Genomic DNA, 16,023 nt, shown 5'->3' on the forward strand with positions numbered 1-16,023 from the left:
AAGATGGCCCAAGTCCTTGGGCCCCTGCACTCGCGTGGGAGACCCAGAAGCAGCACCTGGCTCCTAGCTTCGGATAGGCCTATCTAGGGCTGTTGTACTCATTTGGGGAGTGAACCAGTGAATGGAAGATCTCTCTCTCAACTCTGCCTTTCAAATACTAAATAAATAAATCTAAAAAAAAAAAAAAAAAAGGCCTCTCCAAAACTTCTGGAACTGAGGAAGTCCCACCCTAGAAAAACCACAGTGGCTGCTACAAACCCAGAATGAAACACATTCACATGACAATGTGATGGGACTCCCTAGCAAGGCCAGCTCAGGGCTAAAATCTGAAATACAACTTGGCTTTTAAAGAATATGATGTGGAGACCGGTGCCATGGCTCACCAGGCTAATCTTCTGCCTGCGGTGCCCACACCCTGGGGTTCTAGTCCCGGTTGGGGCGCCGGATTCTGTCCTGGTTGCTCCTCTTCCAGTCCAGCTCTCTGCTGTGGCCCAGAAGTACAGTGGATGGCCCAGGTCTTTGGGCCCTGATGGGAGACCGGGAAGAAGCACCTGGCTCCTGGCTTTGGAGTCGGGCTGCAATGCACCGGCCATTACGGGGGTGAACCAAAGGAAAAAGGAAGACCTTTCTCTCTCTCTCTCTCACTAACTCTGCCTGTCCAAAAAAAAAAGAATATGATGTGGCAACACTCAGCAAAGACAAGCTGAAGTTGCTTTTGTCTCCTCTGTTCCTTCCCTCAAGTGGCTTAACCCCCAAGGCCCATCTGATTTCTAAGAGCCCCTCTCCCAAAACACCTCCCCCTTTCTGCTTCCAAGCCAGTGTTAGTGGGAAACAATCCAATTAACTAATCCAAATGCATATGTAAATGATGCAGCAACTGTTGGGTTTTTAAAAGATGCTTCCTGATGCAAGAAGTTTCTCTATGAGCAATGTCCTATGGACTTAGTAATCAGAAGTCAAAGTGTGCAGGCAGCAATGGAGAAAGGAGGAGAAGGGACCTGAGGCCAGGTGACTCCGGGGCTACAGCCCAGCCACACTGAGCCTTCTATGCATTTCCCCATTTCATAGTGAATGCTATTTTCATTATTTCTGAGATAGAGGCCTTAACAAAGCTATTTTCATGGTACACAGGAATTTCAGAAAAGACACTGCACGTGGCAGATAAAGAAGTCACCACTACTATTAAGGGGACAAAGGGCTGATAAGTTCAGGCCACTCACTTCCCCAAAACAGAGATGACACTGGCTTTCAGTTCTCCACTGTGCTAGGCAGAGTCTGAAAACACCCAGTCTCCTCCCTTTTCCCCTTCACTATCCACTTGACAGTAACCTGTAACCCTACAGCACACTCAGAGTCCTATTTCTTCCTTTGGAGAAACTTGTAGATCAAGTTTGCCCTCAAAGCTTCCCCTGTGTGGACAAATGTACTTTCAAAAGTACTTAAGGGGGTCAGCGCTGCGGCACAGCAAGCGGGTAAAGCCACTGCCTGCAGTGCTGGCATCCCATATGGGTGTTGGCAGTTCAAGTCCCGGCTGCTCTACTTCCAGTCTGGCTCTCTGCTGTGGCTTGGGAAAGCAGTAAAGGATGGCCCAAGTCTTGGGCCTATGCACCCACATGAGAAGATTCTCTCTCTCTCTCTCTCTCTCTCTCTCTCTCTCTGCCTCTCTCTGCCTCTCTCTGCCTCTCTGTAACTCTACCTTTCAAATAAATATAATAAAAAAGTACTTATGGGAGTGCAGCATGGACAACCTTCCCAGTGGAAAAATCGGGCAATATGACAATTACACCCGCAATGTATGAAAACACCATGCCTTTGACCCACGACTTTTCCTTCTAGGAATCTATCAGCATGAGTGCAAAAAATGACGGATAGACATTCACTGCTCGGATGTGGGCAGGTCTTCTTTTGGTGCAACTGCTAAGCCAATGATTAAAAACATAAACTCCTCAATTAGAAGCAAATCAAGGGAAGGAAGGAGATGTCATTAATACAATGAAATTACCTTTTTAATGTTACTGAAGACTTTGTGATGATATGGAAATACCCTTAAAATATTAAATGAAAATAAGCAAGATACAGACTTACCTGGAAGAACCTCTGAAATGAACATTGGTGGCTGGTGGGTCGGATTTTGAGGACTTTAATTTTTTTTTTTTACATACTTTTGTTTTCTACACAGAGAATGCATTCTTCTTAAAGTATGTTAACAGCAGATTTTTCACATATATTAAATGACAGCACAGGTGCTAACACTGTGACACAGTGGGTTAAATTGCCACTTGTAAGGCAGCTTCCCATATCAGAGTACTGGCTCAAGTCCCAGTTGCTCCACTTCTGATCAGCTCCCTACTAATGCACCTGGGAAAGCAAAGCAGGATGGCTCAAGTACTTGAGTCCCTGCTACCCACACTAGGAGACCCAAATGGAGTTCCAGAATCCTGGTTTCAGCCTGACCCAGCCCCACAAGTTGCAGTCATTTGGGAAAGGAAACAGAGAATGGAAAATTTCTCTCTCCCTTCCTCCCCCACTCCCAATGCCTCTTTTCTCTCTCTTTCAATGTTACTCTGCCTTTCAAATAAATAAATATTAAAAATGACAGCACATGGAGGCAATCAACACCATCCATACTACAGGAAATGCTAAAGGATAACCAGTTTCTCTGAAAAATAAATTTTAAAGGAAGGGAGTGGGGGGAGATTACACATAGAGCAGAAGAAATTTAAAATGTATGTCCAGGGGCCAGCACTGTGGTGTAGCAGGTAACGCCGCTGCCTGCAGCACTTGCATCCCATATAGACGCCGGTTTGAGCCCCAGCTGCTCCATTTCCAGTCCAGTTCCCTGCTCATGTGCCTGGGAAAACAGCGGAAAAAGATCCAAGTCCTTAGGACCCTGTACCCACGTGGGAGACCCAAAAGAAGTTCCAGGCTCCTGGCTTTGGATCAGCCCAGCTCCGGGCATTGCAGCCATTTGGGGAGTGAACCACCGGATGGAAGACCTCTCTCTCTGTCTCTGCCTCTGCCTATATTTCTGCCTTTCAAATAAATAAATAAATCTTTTTTAAAAAATAAAATACAATATATGTCCATAAATTTCAACATACGGATCTCATTTGGATCTTGATTTGAACAAACCATTAAAAAAATGACAAATGGAGAAACTGGAACAAAATATTCATGAAATATGTTATTTTTTTTCAGATGTGATAATGGTATTATGGTTCAGATTTCAAGTCCTCATCTTTTAGAAATATACCTTGAGGGGCCACTGAGGGACCAGTGCTGTAGTGGAGCAGGTAAAGCCACCACCTGCAGTGCCAGCATCCTATATGGGCGCTGGTTCAAGTCCCAGCTGCTCTACTTCCAATCCAGCTCTCTGCTATGGCCTAGGAAAGGAACAGAAGATAGCCCAAGTCCTTGGGCCCCTGCACTCACATGTGAGACCCGAAAGAAGCTCCTTGTCTCCTGGCTTCAGATTGGCACAGCTCTGGCCGTTGCAGCCAACTGGGGAGTGAACCAGCGGATAGAAGACCTCTCTCTTGCGCGCACTCTCCACCTCTCCTTCTCTCTCTATGTAACTGTGACTTTCAAATGAATTAATAAATCTATTTAAAAAATGGGGTATGGAGCAGGATGGGGGATAAAAACAAGACCAACCAAAAGTAGGAAAGTGTTGAAGCTGAGTGACAGTTACATAGAGACTCACTCTAATGCTGCTGCTTTGTATATGCAAAAATTTTTAACCTAAACTTTAAAATGGCCAAAGTTTAAAAGAAGGCATAGGTGGTAGAGGTGAAGGAAGAGGAGCAGAAGTAAGAGAACACTCGGAAGAGACAGCTACTTAAGGGCAATATGGGGGTAGTGAAAAAGAGGGATCTAATAATGCCAAGTATCAAAAAATTATCTAGGCTAATCCTCTGCCTGCAGCGCCGGAACACCGGGTTCTAGTCCCGGTCGGGGCGCCGGATTCTGTCCCGGTTGCCCCTCTTCTAGGCCAGCTCTCTGCTGTGGCCAGGGAGTGCAGTGGAGGATGGCCCAAGTGCTTGGGCCCTGCACCCCATGGGAGACCAGGAGAAGTACCTGGCTCCTGCCATCGGATCAGCGCGGTGCACTGGCCACGGCGGCCATTGGAGGGTGAACCAACGGCAAAGGAAGACCTTTCTCTCTGTCTCTCTCTCTCACTGTCCACTCTGCCTGTCAAAATAAATAAATAATTAAAAAAATTTTTAAAAATTATCTAATAACAAATTTTGTACTTTTTTTTATATTCCAGTGGTATTCCTTAGGTTACAATTTACTAGGCAAAGCACCTCCTACCACCAGGTCTGCCTCTTTCAGATGGTGAATCTGTGGCGTAGGATGAGGCAGGTCAGCAGAACTGATCCCAAGCCTCACCATGTGTTCCAAGTGAACAAGCTCTGACAAACCATTTCAACTGCTTAAGCCTCAGTTTTCTCATCTGCCAAATCAGGAAATGGTGGGTTCTTTGCCTAACAAAGCACTGTGTGGATGAAATAAGACAGCAGACCACAAATGTGTTGGAAAGTAAAGCCAGGGCACGACTGCTCTAAAATCATGATTCACTATATTTACCATCCATAAAGACAACTCAGAGAGGTGAACTTCTTATGAAAATACAAGTTCTCTCATTAATCCCTCTCATACCACATCATGAACTGTCTGCCCCTGGTGGCTGCTGTAAATTATCTACATTTAAATGCCTCCCACTCAACCAAAAGAAACAAATCCTGATTTGCTTTCCTTTTATTCTAGCGTATGTGGTGTGTGTGTTTGTGTGTCTTCGTTCCCACTAAGACTTGCTTCCATTTATTTGCACTTTGCAGCTAAATCAGTAACAAACCCAGGCAAAGTGGCAAAGGGGAGGGTGTGGTCTATGGAGCCAGGCAGACCTAGATTTTTTTTTTTTTTCTCTCATTTTATTTCAAAGACAGAAAAAGAAATCTCCAACTCCTGGTTCACTCTCCAAATGCCCACAATAGCCAGCACTGGGCCAGGTCAAAGCCAGGAACTCAGAACTCCATCTAGGTTGCCCACATGGTTGGCAGGGATATAAGTATTTGAGCCATCATCCATGGCCTCCCAAGCTTCATATTAGCAGGAAGCTAGGCCAGAAGTGGAGGAGCCAGGACCCCAACCAGACCTGACTCCAACATAAAGTGTGAGCATCTGAAGTAATGACTTAAGCGCCATGCCCACCCTCACACCTAGGTTTGATTTTTGGCTCCAGCATGTACTAGCTGGGTGATGTGGAGGTTACAAATAACATATGCAGAGTATTCAGTACAGAACTGGTACTCAAAAAGAAACAGCTATCACTGTTCTTGGCATTCCGTAAGTCAATGAATGACCGCAAGATGCAGACATCCAAAGGACGGTCTGTGAATTTGCCTGTGTCCAGGTCTGCTCTGAATCTGTCACAGTCTTCAAGATATGTAATGGCTGTAGGTTTTTCCAACAGCTCTATGCAACAGGTAGGCATATAACCGAAGCCCAGAAGGGCAGATATGGCAGCATTTGGAAACCGCTGACCAGATCTGCCTTCAATAATTATAAATCAAATGTTGTTTCACTGCACTTTCCTTAACTTGAGTCAAATATCTGACCGCGGACTAGGTAAAACAAAAATGGCGAGGAGGTAGAGGTGCTCCTAACCCTAAGGTACTCACAATCTACTAAAAGTGAACATATATAGGAAGAATGTGAATAAGAACACTTCTGTGGCCAAGTAGCTGGCACTTAATACCCTCTCAGGAAGTTCTTCTACAAGTCTAACCTGAATATCTCACGTTTCAGCAGAAGCCTCTTTCCAGTTTGTTCTATCTCATTAGCATCTCACTTGTGTGTGTGCACGCGCGTGCGTGTGTATGCGTGTGTGTGTGTGTCACCTTTCCTGTGGATGAGTTTGAGGTAGAATGACCAGAGACTGGGCTGACTCCTTCCTAGGTCTGGTTCATCTTCTATAAAATGTAAAAGCAGCACCCCACCCCCACAGAGCTCTTGGAAGGATTAAATTCAGCATGATGATGTATGCAGAGCACCCAGCACAGTACCTGCAAAGACGAGTTGCTTAACTGTACTGTTTGCAGATTCTGACTTTTTCCAAACTCCTACATGCAGAATGCAGAAACCTTGGGATGGTGGCAGTACTGTTTGACTTGGCACCATTTTATTTACTGGGAAGCAGTGCACTCGCTTGCATTGCTATGAAAAATATTACTATTATTAAAGCAGCAGCAGCTGCTGGGCCAGCAGAGAATGCTTATTTTGATTCGCACTTGGTGGAAATAAGGAGTATCTAATTTTATGTAAATAGTATTAATGTGAATAAACATTACAAGGAAAAGGAAATGGGCTTCATAAAAAAATGATTAATGAAACATAAAGGAAGCACACCCCCCCTTCCACAGCCTGCATTTCAGAACAATGAAGACACTCAAATTTTACTTCATGTGTAACTAACTGGTCAGTGAAGAAGCTGCTCCGTGGAAGGAAAGCTGTCAGCCCTCGCAGGACCTTTAAGCAGTCTGTCATTTAATACTGGGGGAAAGCCAATCGAACCAGAAATACCCCGAGAGCCCCACCGCCCTGCCTAGGCTCTCGTCCCTCCTGGGTACCTGCAGTGAGATTACTGGAAGGGCATCACGTCTGTCATCACGGTGGAGTTAAGGCAATGGGGTGTTTCTTCACTGCCCACACCCTGTGCGGAATGCTGCTCTTTCTTGACCACATCAGCAAAGCTAAAATGCGGCAGCCCAGCGTTCTGACCACAGTCCTTCAAAGTATCCCAAGTGAACACAGAGTAGAAGGGGTCAAGGGAAGGTGAGACTTGCAGAGGGAAGGGCAAGTGCCACTGAGTGCCTGGATTTATCGGCCTTACGTGACCTATTGGTTCTCCCTGTAACCTCTGAGTTGCTGTGTCTCCATCTAACTTTCATGTCAAAGAAAAATGAAGATCAAAACCAGCAGATCTGCAGTCCATCCCAGCTTTGCTGTGTGATCTGGGTACATGGGGACTGTGCTTCCCTAATCTCCTACCCTTCTCTGAGGGCCAGCACTACTCCAGTCCCTGCTGAAGAGGAAGACTTAGCCCCACCCATCATCCTGGCCAAAGCTGATGGAACCAAAAATGGTCTTCTGACCCAAGTTAAGCCAATCCAGTCCTCCCTCCCAGGTGTGCCTGTCCCAGAATCCATTAGGGACAACCACCCGTGTGGAACTCCGGAGCTGGGGGTAATATAGGGCCAGAACTGTCTCATCTGACGTTTGCCCAGAAGGGAGAGGGGAACAGGATGCAGTCTGGTGCTTTCAACAGCCTCAGCTTCCTCATCCATAGAAGGAAGAGCTGAACTGGATGGTCTCTACAATCTGCTCCAGTTCTGTTGAGTTTATGCCATAATAATACAGTCGCCATTATACTCAGCACAGCCCACTGCGTACTGGGAGCCAAGATCAGCACTGGGCCATGGCCGTCCACCCTGGCCTAGTCCCCAAACACAATGCTTCAGAAACAAAGGTATCCAGGCTATAGTAATACTGGAGAGAGCTGGCAAGGGCTTATATTTCCCCCAATCCAAGGCACGTCTATGGCTCCTCATTGACTTAGCCAACACTTTTTCTGCAATAATTGCAACAAAACACAATCATCTTTTGGGCTTTACCTTCCTCGGTGAATGAGGTGTGTTGATTTTGTTTTCCCAGCCTTTGGGTGGCTAAATCGGGTGCTGTCTTTATCAAAGGAACACATATTCCAGTTCTCTGGGAAAAATTATATTAGCCTCAGCACTGAAATTCAGTTCTTAGGTAACTGGTCGTAACCAGCATCATGACACAGGCTGCTCAGACGGTGCTCTGGGCCAGGAAGAGCCCACTGGGAACTCCCGGATTTTGTTAAAGTCTTGTGGAATCAAGTTCCTCATGATCTGACCTAACCCCTACCCAACAAGTAATTAAAACTCATTTTACTGACACTGGAAAGAAGCCACGGAGAATGTAGAAATGCCAACTCAAGGAGAGATCGGTTTTGCTTCAAGGCTCTTGCCTCCAAACCAAAATAGAATTCCTTGTGGTCTCAGTGCTTCAAGCTGTAATCAGCAAAGCACACAATCTAGCTGCCTCTGTTCTGTCAGGACCAAGGCAGAAATACTTCCCCAGTACCTTCCCACCAATGAACAAAATCAAATACCTGCACATCATTACGTAAGGGAGAAAGGAGCTCAGGACCCCAAAGCCCCAGCACAATCCAAAGGGCAGCACTCTCCCACTTTGATGCGCTAAGGAAGGGAACACGGACACAGCAGGAAGAATCAGAGCTGTGCTGGGACAGCCCATCAGGCTGGCCTAGATCTGAGCAGGCAGCATTAGCCACTGGTTCCCTAACTTCAGAGAGTAGCACCAACCAAGGGCTAAGTACAGTTACACTGCACTGACAGCCTGTTTCAGATCAAATTGGCTGCAACCTTGACCCAGAATGGTCAGTGTTTGGTGCTGTCCCTGTCTTCCCCTTAGTCCCATCTGTGCATCACATCCTTGAAGTACACACAGTGGGCTCTGCCACCTGATCTCATCATCTACCCTTCCCAGTGAGTCTGCCAGTATTGCCTTGTCAGGTACAAATTCCATGGTCTAATGTAGTAACAATAAACAGCAAGAGTAATGAGGCTAATAAGACCAATCATTTCTGGACTAATAACCATGCCAGGCACTGTTGTATGCATTTCACAAATATACACTAAGAAGTAGGTACTACTGTTATGAGGAAATTAAGAAACAGGAAGGCTGAACAACTTGTCCAACACACACTACAAAAAATAGGGCTCCAGGGCTTGCACTGTGGCACAGCCAGTAAAGCTGCTGCCTGCAGAACCAGCACCCCATATGGTGCCAGTTTGAGTCCCGGCTGCTCCACTTCCAATCCAGCTCTCACTATGGCTCAAGTTCTTGGGCCCCAGCACCCATGTGGGAGACCAAGAAGAAGCTCCTGGCCCCTAACTTTGGATCGGCCCAGTTTCAGCCACTGCAGTCACTTGGGGAGTGAACCAGTGGATTGAAGATCTCTCTGTAACTCTGCCTTTCAAATAAATAAATAAATCTTTTAAAAAAAAAAAAAAGGAAAGAAAAAAGTAACAGGGCTCCAATTAACCTAGCGAAGGGTACTACGCCCTCCTCAACTCAAATGTCAGCACTGATCCACGGTGGACAGAATTCTTGCCTGTCCATTGTTCCATCAAGTAACACTTCTAACTTCACTTATCTCCAGCTTCCCTGTCCCCCCCCACCCCCACCCCCCCGGCAGCTGACTATTCTGAGCAGCTCAGTCCTTGACATTCACGGGGAATGCCAGCACATGAAGTCACTTGATGAGTACCTGACATGCACTATGCCTTTTATACTCAAAAGCAAAGCTCTTTAGTTATCAAATGAAGAAATGAGAAATGGAGGCTTAGACATGAAGTGACACGGTCTCCAACCCCAACACTTCCTCAAGTTTAAATAATACATGTGGGAATGGCCAAAGCCAAGATCTGGCTACAGTTCCCCAAATGACTAGGTTACAAAAATGGAAACCATTTCTCTGAGGCTCCCTGGACTCATATACAGTGAAGGCAAAGGTCAGGTCGGTGGTATCTGAATATCCAACACCACAAAGAGTCTCTGATGAGAGCCTGCTGGCCTGACATCAGGGTGGGCCACTGTGACCTTGCACAGTATATCTTATACCAGCAAACGGAGCTCACAAGATCAGGAACCTAACTTCAGTCTTACTCTCTTCTCCTCCTTCAGCCTGGAAGAAAGTTCCAAGGAGTGGTACTGGAGAAGACCGCCCCACTATGCACAAGGAGCCCCATGACCCTGCTGGAGAGCAGAATTTAAAGATCCCCGAGTTGGGAGTCAGGAGCCCTGAAGTCAAATCCCTGTATCATTTCCTTCCCTAGGTCTCAGTTTCCACATCTGAAAGCAACAGGACTAAACTACACCTGTATGGGGCCCCATCACTCCTGAGCTTTCCCCACAAGGATACAAAATGTGAAGGGTGCCTCTAGTATACCAATCACATGAATGAAATGATACTTTGCTTTCCTACTTTTAGGCATTAATCACTGGCAATCCACGCCTCTGATCGGTGGAAGATAAACAGGGCTTTACCACCAAGCTAATATATGTCGACCGAAATCATGAAAGTTTCATTGTTAGGAGATTCTGTTAATTTTTCTGCAATACTGTGTCTAATAGACCCCATTCACTCTCATGGGCCTCTTGGAGATCAGGCTCCAAGTATGGCAAGCCCCAGACTAGATACTCTCTAAGGTCCCTTCAGCTTGTGTAATTAGCAAATCCCTGAGCAATAAGCACCAAGAAAAAAAAGGCAGGGCAGTGGATGAGCAGGGGGCTGGAAGGCAGCCAGTGAGCCCTATGGCAACTGCAACCAACAGTAGTGGTTCTTAAGCCAGGGTTGTGGGCAGCTCACAGGCAAAGACAGGTTGGTCAGCAGCCCCAGACTAAGTATGTCAGGGTGGAGCTGGAAGCCACAAGGCCATTTTCACTTCTTCCCAGCCCAGGGAGGACTGTTGGCAATGCTGTCTTTCACCACAGATGGCAAAGACTCAAAGAAAGGTCCCACAAGTAGTCTCAGAAGAACAGAGAAAAGCAATTGTCTTTTCCTTTTTCATCCCTCTCCCAAACTCTTTCCCTTTGGCACTAGAAGCCAAGCAGAGATGAGAAAAATATTTAATAGAAGGCTTTTTTTCATGAGTCCTACAAGACAGAAAAACTAGCAGACAGGAAGCATAAAAAGTGAAATATAGAAAAAAAATAAGGCTTTTCAAAATAGGGAGCTTATATTCAGAGCCCAAGTCTCCTGCTTTCTACTTGGCCAAGTCATTTAACCTCTCAAAGCCTTGAATTATCCATTTGTAAAGAAGAATAAGGATGCCACCAGAATTGGCTTTTATAAGATGATAGACTCAGAAAATATTTTTCAAGCTTCAAAGATATAGATAAAGAGCAAACAGCTTCAGCACAGACTATCTATTTACTAACTGGTTTGTGCTTTCTAAAAAGAAAGCATTCTAGCACATTCAGGAAGTGCCCTTCTTCTTTCGGTTCCACAGGTAAAAGCATTTTTCATCCACTGTCTTTTGCTGGATATGCCAGAGAAAATTCACCTTAAGTCGCTCCAGACTGGGTTGGAGGCTTGGACCACAGAGTTGACAGCGGCATCATGGGAAGGATTGTGTTTTGTTATTTACTCTTAAAGAGGTCAGGGACAGACCTAAACATATATATATATTTTTTACCTTAGCAAATGGGCCAACCTTGATTTTATCTAAATATTTTTTGAGAAGGCTTTTTTTTGTTTTTCTTTTTCCCTTTAAGACTATAATATTTTCAAGGGTAATCATTGGGCTCCATGTTTAGGAGCTCCTTGCTTTAAGGAGCACTTCCTATTAAGTTTACCAGGTTTCAAAATTTAAGAACTAACGTGGTTGCACTGAAGATAACAGTGAGAGCTGCTGATCAAGATATAAAGCCCTGGCCACAGAATTCCTGCGTGTGAGATTCCACAGAACAGTATTTGAGGATTTTGCATTTCTCAAATACTGACGGCTTGCAGTCATTGGCCTGAGAGAAGACACTCAAAAGCACGTGGATGAAAATTCAAACTTACATGGAGAATAAAGGAAGACATACATTCAGATGAAGTCTGACTGGCATGCATGGGTACTCTCCAGACATGGAATTAATTCCCAAGTTGGCTACTTACTGGCTGTATTGCCTTGGGCAAAATACTTAACTGCTGTAATCCTTAATTTCTTCACCTATAAACTGTGGCCAATGAAAATAATAGTAGGGTAAAGATAAGCATTAAATAATAGCATACATAGGGCTTGCACATCACAGAAACACTAGTAACTGATGAGTATTGTTATTATTACTGTGACAGAGGCTTTGATAACAAATCTACATTCCATGTCTTCGCTCATTTCTTCAAACATTTCTATGGCTTCAAAAAGAACTGAATATATCATCTGCATATATTATGACAAGCTTCTGATGCCAGCCCCACTTACTGATCACCAGCTCTCTTAAGAAAACTTCCAGGTTGTACACCTTGACAGCCAAGTTATTCACCTTTGCATCTCCAGATCTCACACATTCCAGGCACCCAACAATGTGACTACTGACTGGAGGGTGATTTGAGTGATTTAGTAGGTATCCCCAACTGCCCTTCCCCACCTTGTTAAGAGACAGTCTTTTTTTTTTTTTTTTTAACAGATAGAGTTAGGCAGTGAGAGAGAGAGACGGAGAGAAAGGTCTTCTTTCTGTTGGCTCACCCCCAAAATGGCCGCTACGGTCAGAGCTACACCGATCCGAAGCCAGGAGCCAGGTGCCTCCTCCTGGTCTCCCATGTGGGTACAGGCGCCCAAGCACTGGGGCAATCCTTCACTGCCCTCCCAGGCCACAGCAGAGAGCTGGACTGGAAGAGGAGCAACCGGGACAGAATCCGGCACCCATATGGGATGCCGGTACTTCAGGCAGAGGATTAACCCAGTGAGCCAAGGCGCTGGCCCCAAGAGTTACAGTCTTCCTTCTTCCTCAAAGACCATCAGTTTCTCTATAACACAATCCAATACCCCAAACAGAGCTTGGCAAAGTGACTTGTACATGGCAGATACTCCACAAAAGTGTGCTGAGCAAATGCCGCTCATAGATTACATCCCAATAAGTCACCACAATTAACTCTGAAAACCAATACCCAAAGCTGTGAGAGCACAGAACAGGAATGCCGGCATGAAGAAACACTAAGCTTCTAACAAACTTAAGGACCCGTTTCCTGAGACTCAGATTAAAAGGTGAATAATCGTGAAGCCTCTGATGCTCTCTCCAATGCCATGAAAAATGTCCCTGAGAACACTCAGAATACATCTGCTTTCTGTCTTAACTGCTTGAAGGATTTACCAACTCCATTTTATTTACTAGCCACTTAGGATAATCACTTCATCTCTCAGGGCCTCAATTTCCCTCTCTGTAAAACGGAGATAATAATTATCCCTCTGTCACAGTGCACAGGAGGGTTAAATGTTATCGTGCATGCCATGTGCTTGCTACAGGCCCATGTACGGAGCAGAAGCTCAGTAAATGGGCACCACACCTCCTCCACTGTCACCAAAATTAAGTGCTGGCCCAACATTAACTCACCTCACAGAACTGCTTTTATCATGCTGACTCTCTCTCCTTTTCAAAAGGCACTCAAGTATTAGCCACTCCTCACAGTGGTCCCAAAACGCCTGCCTGCTCCTTTAACAGGAAAACTCTGTCATCTCCCAGTTCCTTACTCATAATTTCCAAGTGGTCACGAGTAAAATGGCACACATCAGTGTATTCTGGTTGCTGAGTAGGCAAAACACTGGCTTTTTCCTTGGAAAATACTCACACACCAGGATGAAACTTTGGCAGGATACCAGCCAATCCATTCCTGCCTCCCAAAGGCACTCGTTGTGTGCCAGGCAAACTGGGATGCCCAGAGACATGCCTGGCCTTTGACCCTAGAGGTGAAGCCCAGACATAAACTCTTACTGCCTCTTACCCTTTATTTCTGATCCATTGCCTAGAGTGCTCATCACAGGGAGATTTAAATAAAACCACTAACATCTGCACAACACAGCACACTCTTTGCCAAGGAAACAGTGAAAGGGACAGTATCATACACTGGGGTTCCAGGTTTGAAGATTTAACAGTTTTTTGGTTGAGCTACATATATTTTCCTAAGTAATCCACACAGCAGGAAAGGTCATAAACTGGAAGGCACTTAATTACTAGGAGACTTTTTTTTTAATTGAGAGAATTCCACATTACCCAAATTAATTCCTATCTGGAGTTTCCACATCACCAAAAAAGTACCCAAAAGTTCTATTCCTATGAATAACCACAAAATAACACAAGCCACATTCTTCAAGTTTCCAAATATCTCACTTGTGAAGTATATGCCAACAAGATTTTGTGGTATGCCCCAAAATTTTTCCTTATATTTGGGGTGGTAATCTTGAGCCTTATGTTTTTGAAACACTGAATTGTGATCCACTTAATTATTTATAACATACTCCCTTCCATACTTGTAGGATCAGGGATAAAAAAATAAAATTTGAACTGTAGTGGTTATCCACCAGTAAAAACTAAGGCATACACTGCACACTTATGCAAAAGGTAACCACTCAGAGTCTCACCTCCAGAATTGGATTCAAGAATTAAAATATGCAGATTAGGGAGAATGATGCCTTAACCCAATACTTCTTCTAGTTCAGAAAAAGAACCACAAAATTATTGTGTCATCTTGCATGAAACATTCACTGCTGTATTTCTTAAAACATGAGACTCATCAAAGCACTCTAACATGACACTTTTGAACTTCTAGCCTTGCTCCAATTCCTTCTCCAGTTCATAAGTAACCACACTTTTTTAATGCTTAAATCTGTTTTTCTTCCCAACCTTGCTAAACAGAATTTTCCTCCTTCTCTGCTCTCCACACTGACACATACACAAATCTGTTGCATTTACTCTTATGTTTAGCAAGATCAATAGCAGGTGCGTGTCATTTATCACTAACCCTGACCTAGGAATTGCTGCAAAATATGCACACATTCTCCTAACACCTAGCATCACCAAATACCCTTATCACACCCTGCAAAATACATTAACACTATCTGAACGTGCAGAAACAGAAAGTTAAACTAACTGGCAGCTCTATTAGCAGGCAATGAAGAACTTACCTAGAAAGAAAATAAACGCTCAGTCTAATCAATGTCACATCTTTTAGAGTCATACACTATTAATATAGAAAAAGGATGGAAAATGCGCCAGGTCAGTAAGTTCCAATTTACTACAATTAAGTGAAGGACAGACCAATAATGGGGCTGAATACCTGGCAACTCTGTTTAATTTAAGACAGCAGTAGGCTCAGAGCAACAGACTGACAATTATAAAGACAAAAAAAAAAAATCCATTTACTTCTGGCTTTCAAACAAAACCTAGTTAGGTGGCATTTCTCCAACCACTTCAAAATTCACTTCACTCACCCACCACTAACTCCAAAGAGATCTCTAGAAGCATCCCCAAGCAGAGTAAAACATTCAGAGTGGCTCACAGCACGAGGAAGGCAGGCAAGACCCGATCCAGCACTAACAGAATTCTCTCCCCTGCCAACATTTAGGACCCTCATGCTTCCTTCTATCAGCTCTGCCTGTGTCCAAGCGTTAGGTATCAAAACCCACATCAACAGCGATTTGCCTACAGAAACCCAAGCATCCCAAGGATATGGAGGGCTGTCCATAAAGGGCTGAAATTGGAAAGTGCTTCTCCAAACCTCACACAACACAATAACCCACCGGAAGAAATCCACGCCCCTTCCTACCTTCCGCCCAGTGCTGCCTTTTACAGGTGGGATAGCTCTGCTTGCTGGGGGTGAGTGGGTGCTGCTTGATGGGGTCTTGAGTTCCAGGGCAAATGCCCTATTTTGAATTGAGTTTCCAGAGGCTTCTGTAGTTCTGGGTTTGTGCTTTCCTCCTTACCTAACCTTTCCTCCCACCCTGTTAATTCACTTAAAATTTTAAAGGAATGGCTTTGCCCTTGGCCCAGCCCCCAAACACCCCACTGCTTTCGTGCAGGGTGGTCCAGTTCTTTCTGCAGCCTTAGGCCTCGCTACTCCCGGTTTGGTCAGCTCATCCAGACCTCCCTCCACAGCCTGCTAGAGCCCTGCGGGCAAGTCCTGCCCGAGCAGCAGCCCAGAGACCCAGCAGTCTCCAGGTGGGGATCTCTGCGTACGCACCTCTTTTCACCTGCGCTGTTCGCAGTAAGGACTAGCGAGGAGGAGTCCTGGGGCGGAGAAAATCCCAGCCTGAGCTCCTCATTCCTTTGGGATTTTTCCACCGGCCCTTATCTCTGCAGCTGGGTCTGCGGGCGCGGCTGGGCCGTGGAAAGGCGCATTCGCTGCCCGTCTCCCAGTCCCTTGCT

The 16,023-nt window shown here is 45.2% G+C and overlaps 1 protein-coding gene across 7 annotated transcripts in view; it reads right to left on the bottom strand.

Moving 5' to 3' along the window:
* The window catches only part of ASAP1 (ArfGAP with SH3 domain, ankyrin repeat and PH domain 1), a 379,170-nt gene that overhangs the window by 279,937 nt on the left and 83,210 nt on the right, over positions 1-16,023 (bottom strand). Inside the window, exon 1 of one of the 7 annotated variants that reach the window (XM_089335711.1) lies at positions 15,839-15,974. The exons of 5 other annotated variants lie outside the window; for them this stretch is intronic. The gene's annotated coding sequence lies outside the window, so the exon portion shown is untranslated. Of the gene's footprint in view, positions 1-15,089; positions 15,225-15,838; positions 15,975-16,023 lie in introns of those variants that run through there. One more of the 7 variants, XM_089335710.1, reaches the window with a different exon arrangement.

Source organism: Oryctolagus cuniculus, chromosome 6 (genome assembly GCF_051225735.1).
Source record: "Oryctolagus cuniculus isolate XC-2025 breed Fujian yellow rabbit chromosome 6, ASM5122573v1, whole genome shotgun sequence".
NCBI lineage: Eukaryota > Metazoa > Chordata > Mammalia > Lagomorpha > Leporidae > Oryctolagus > Oryctolagus cuniculus.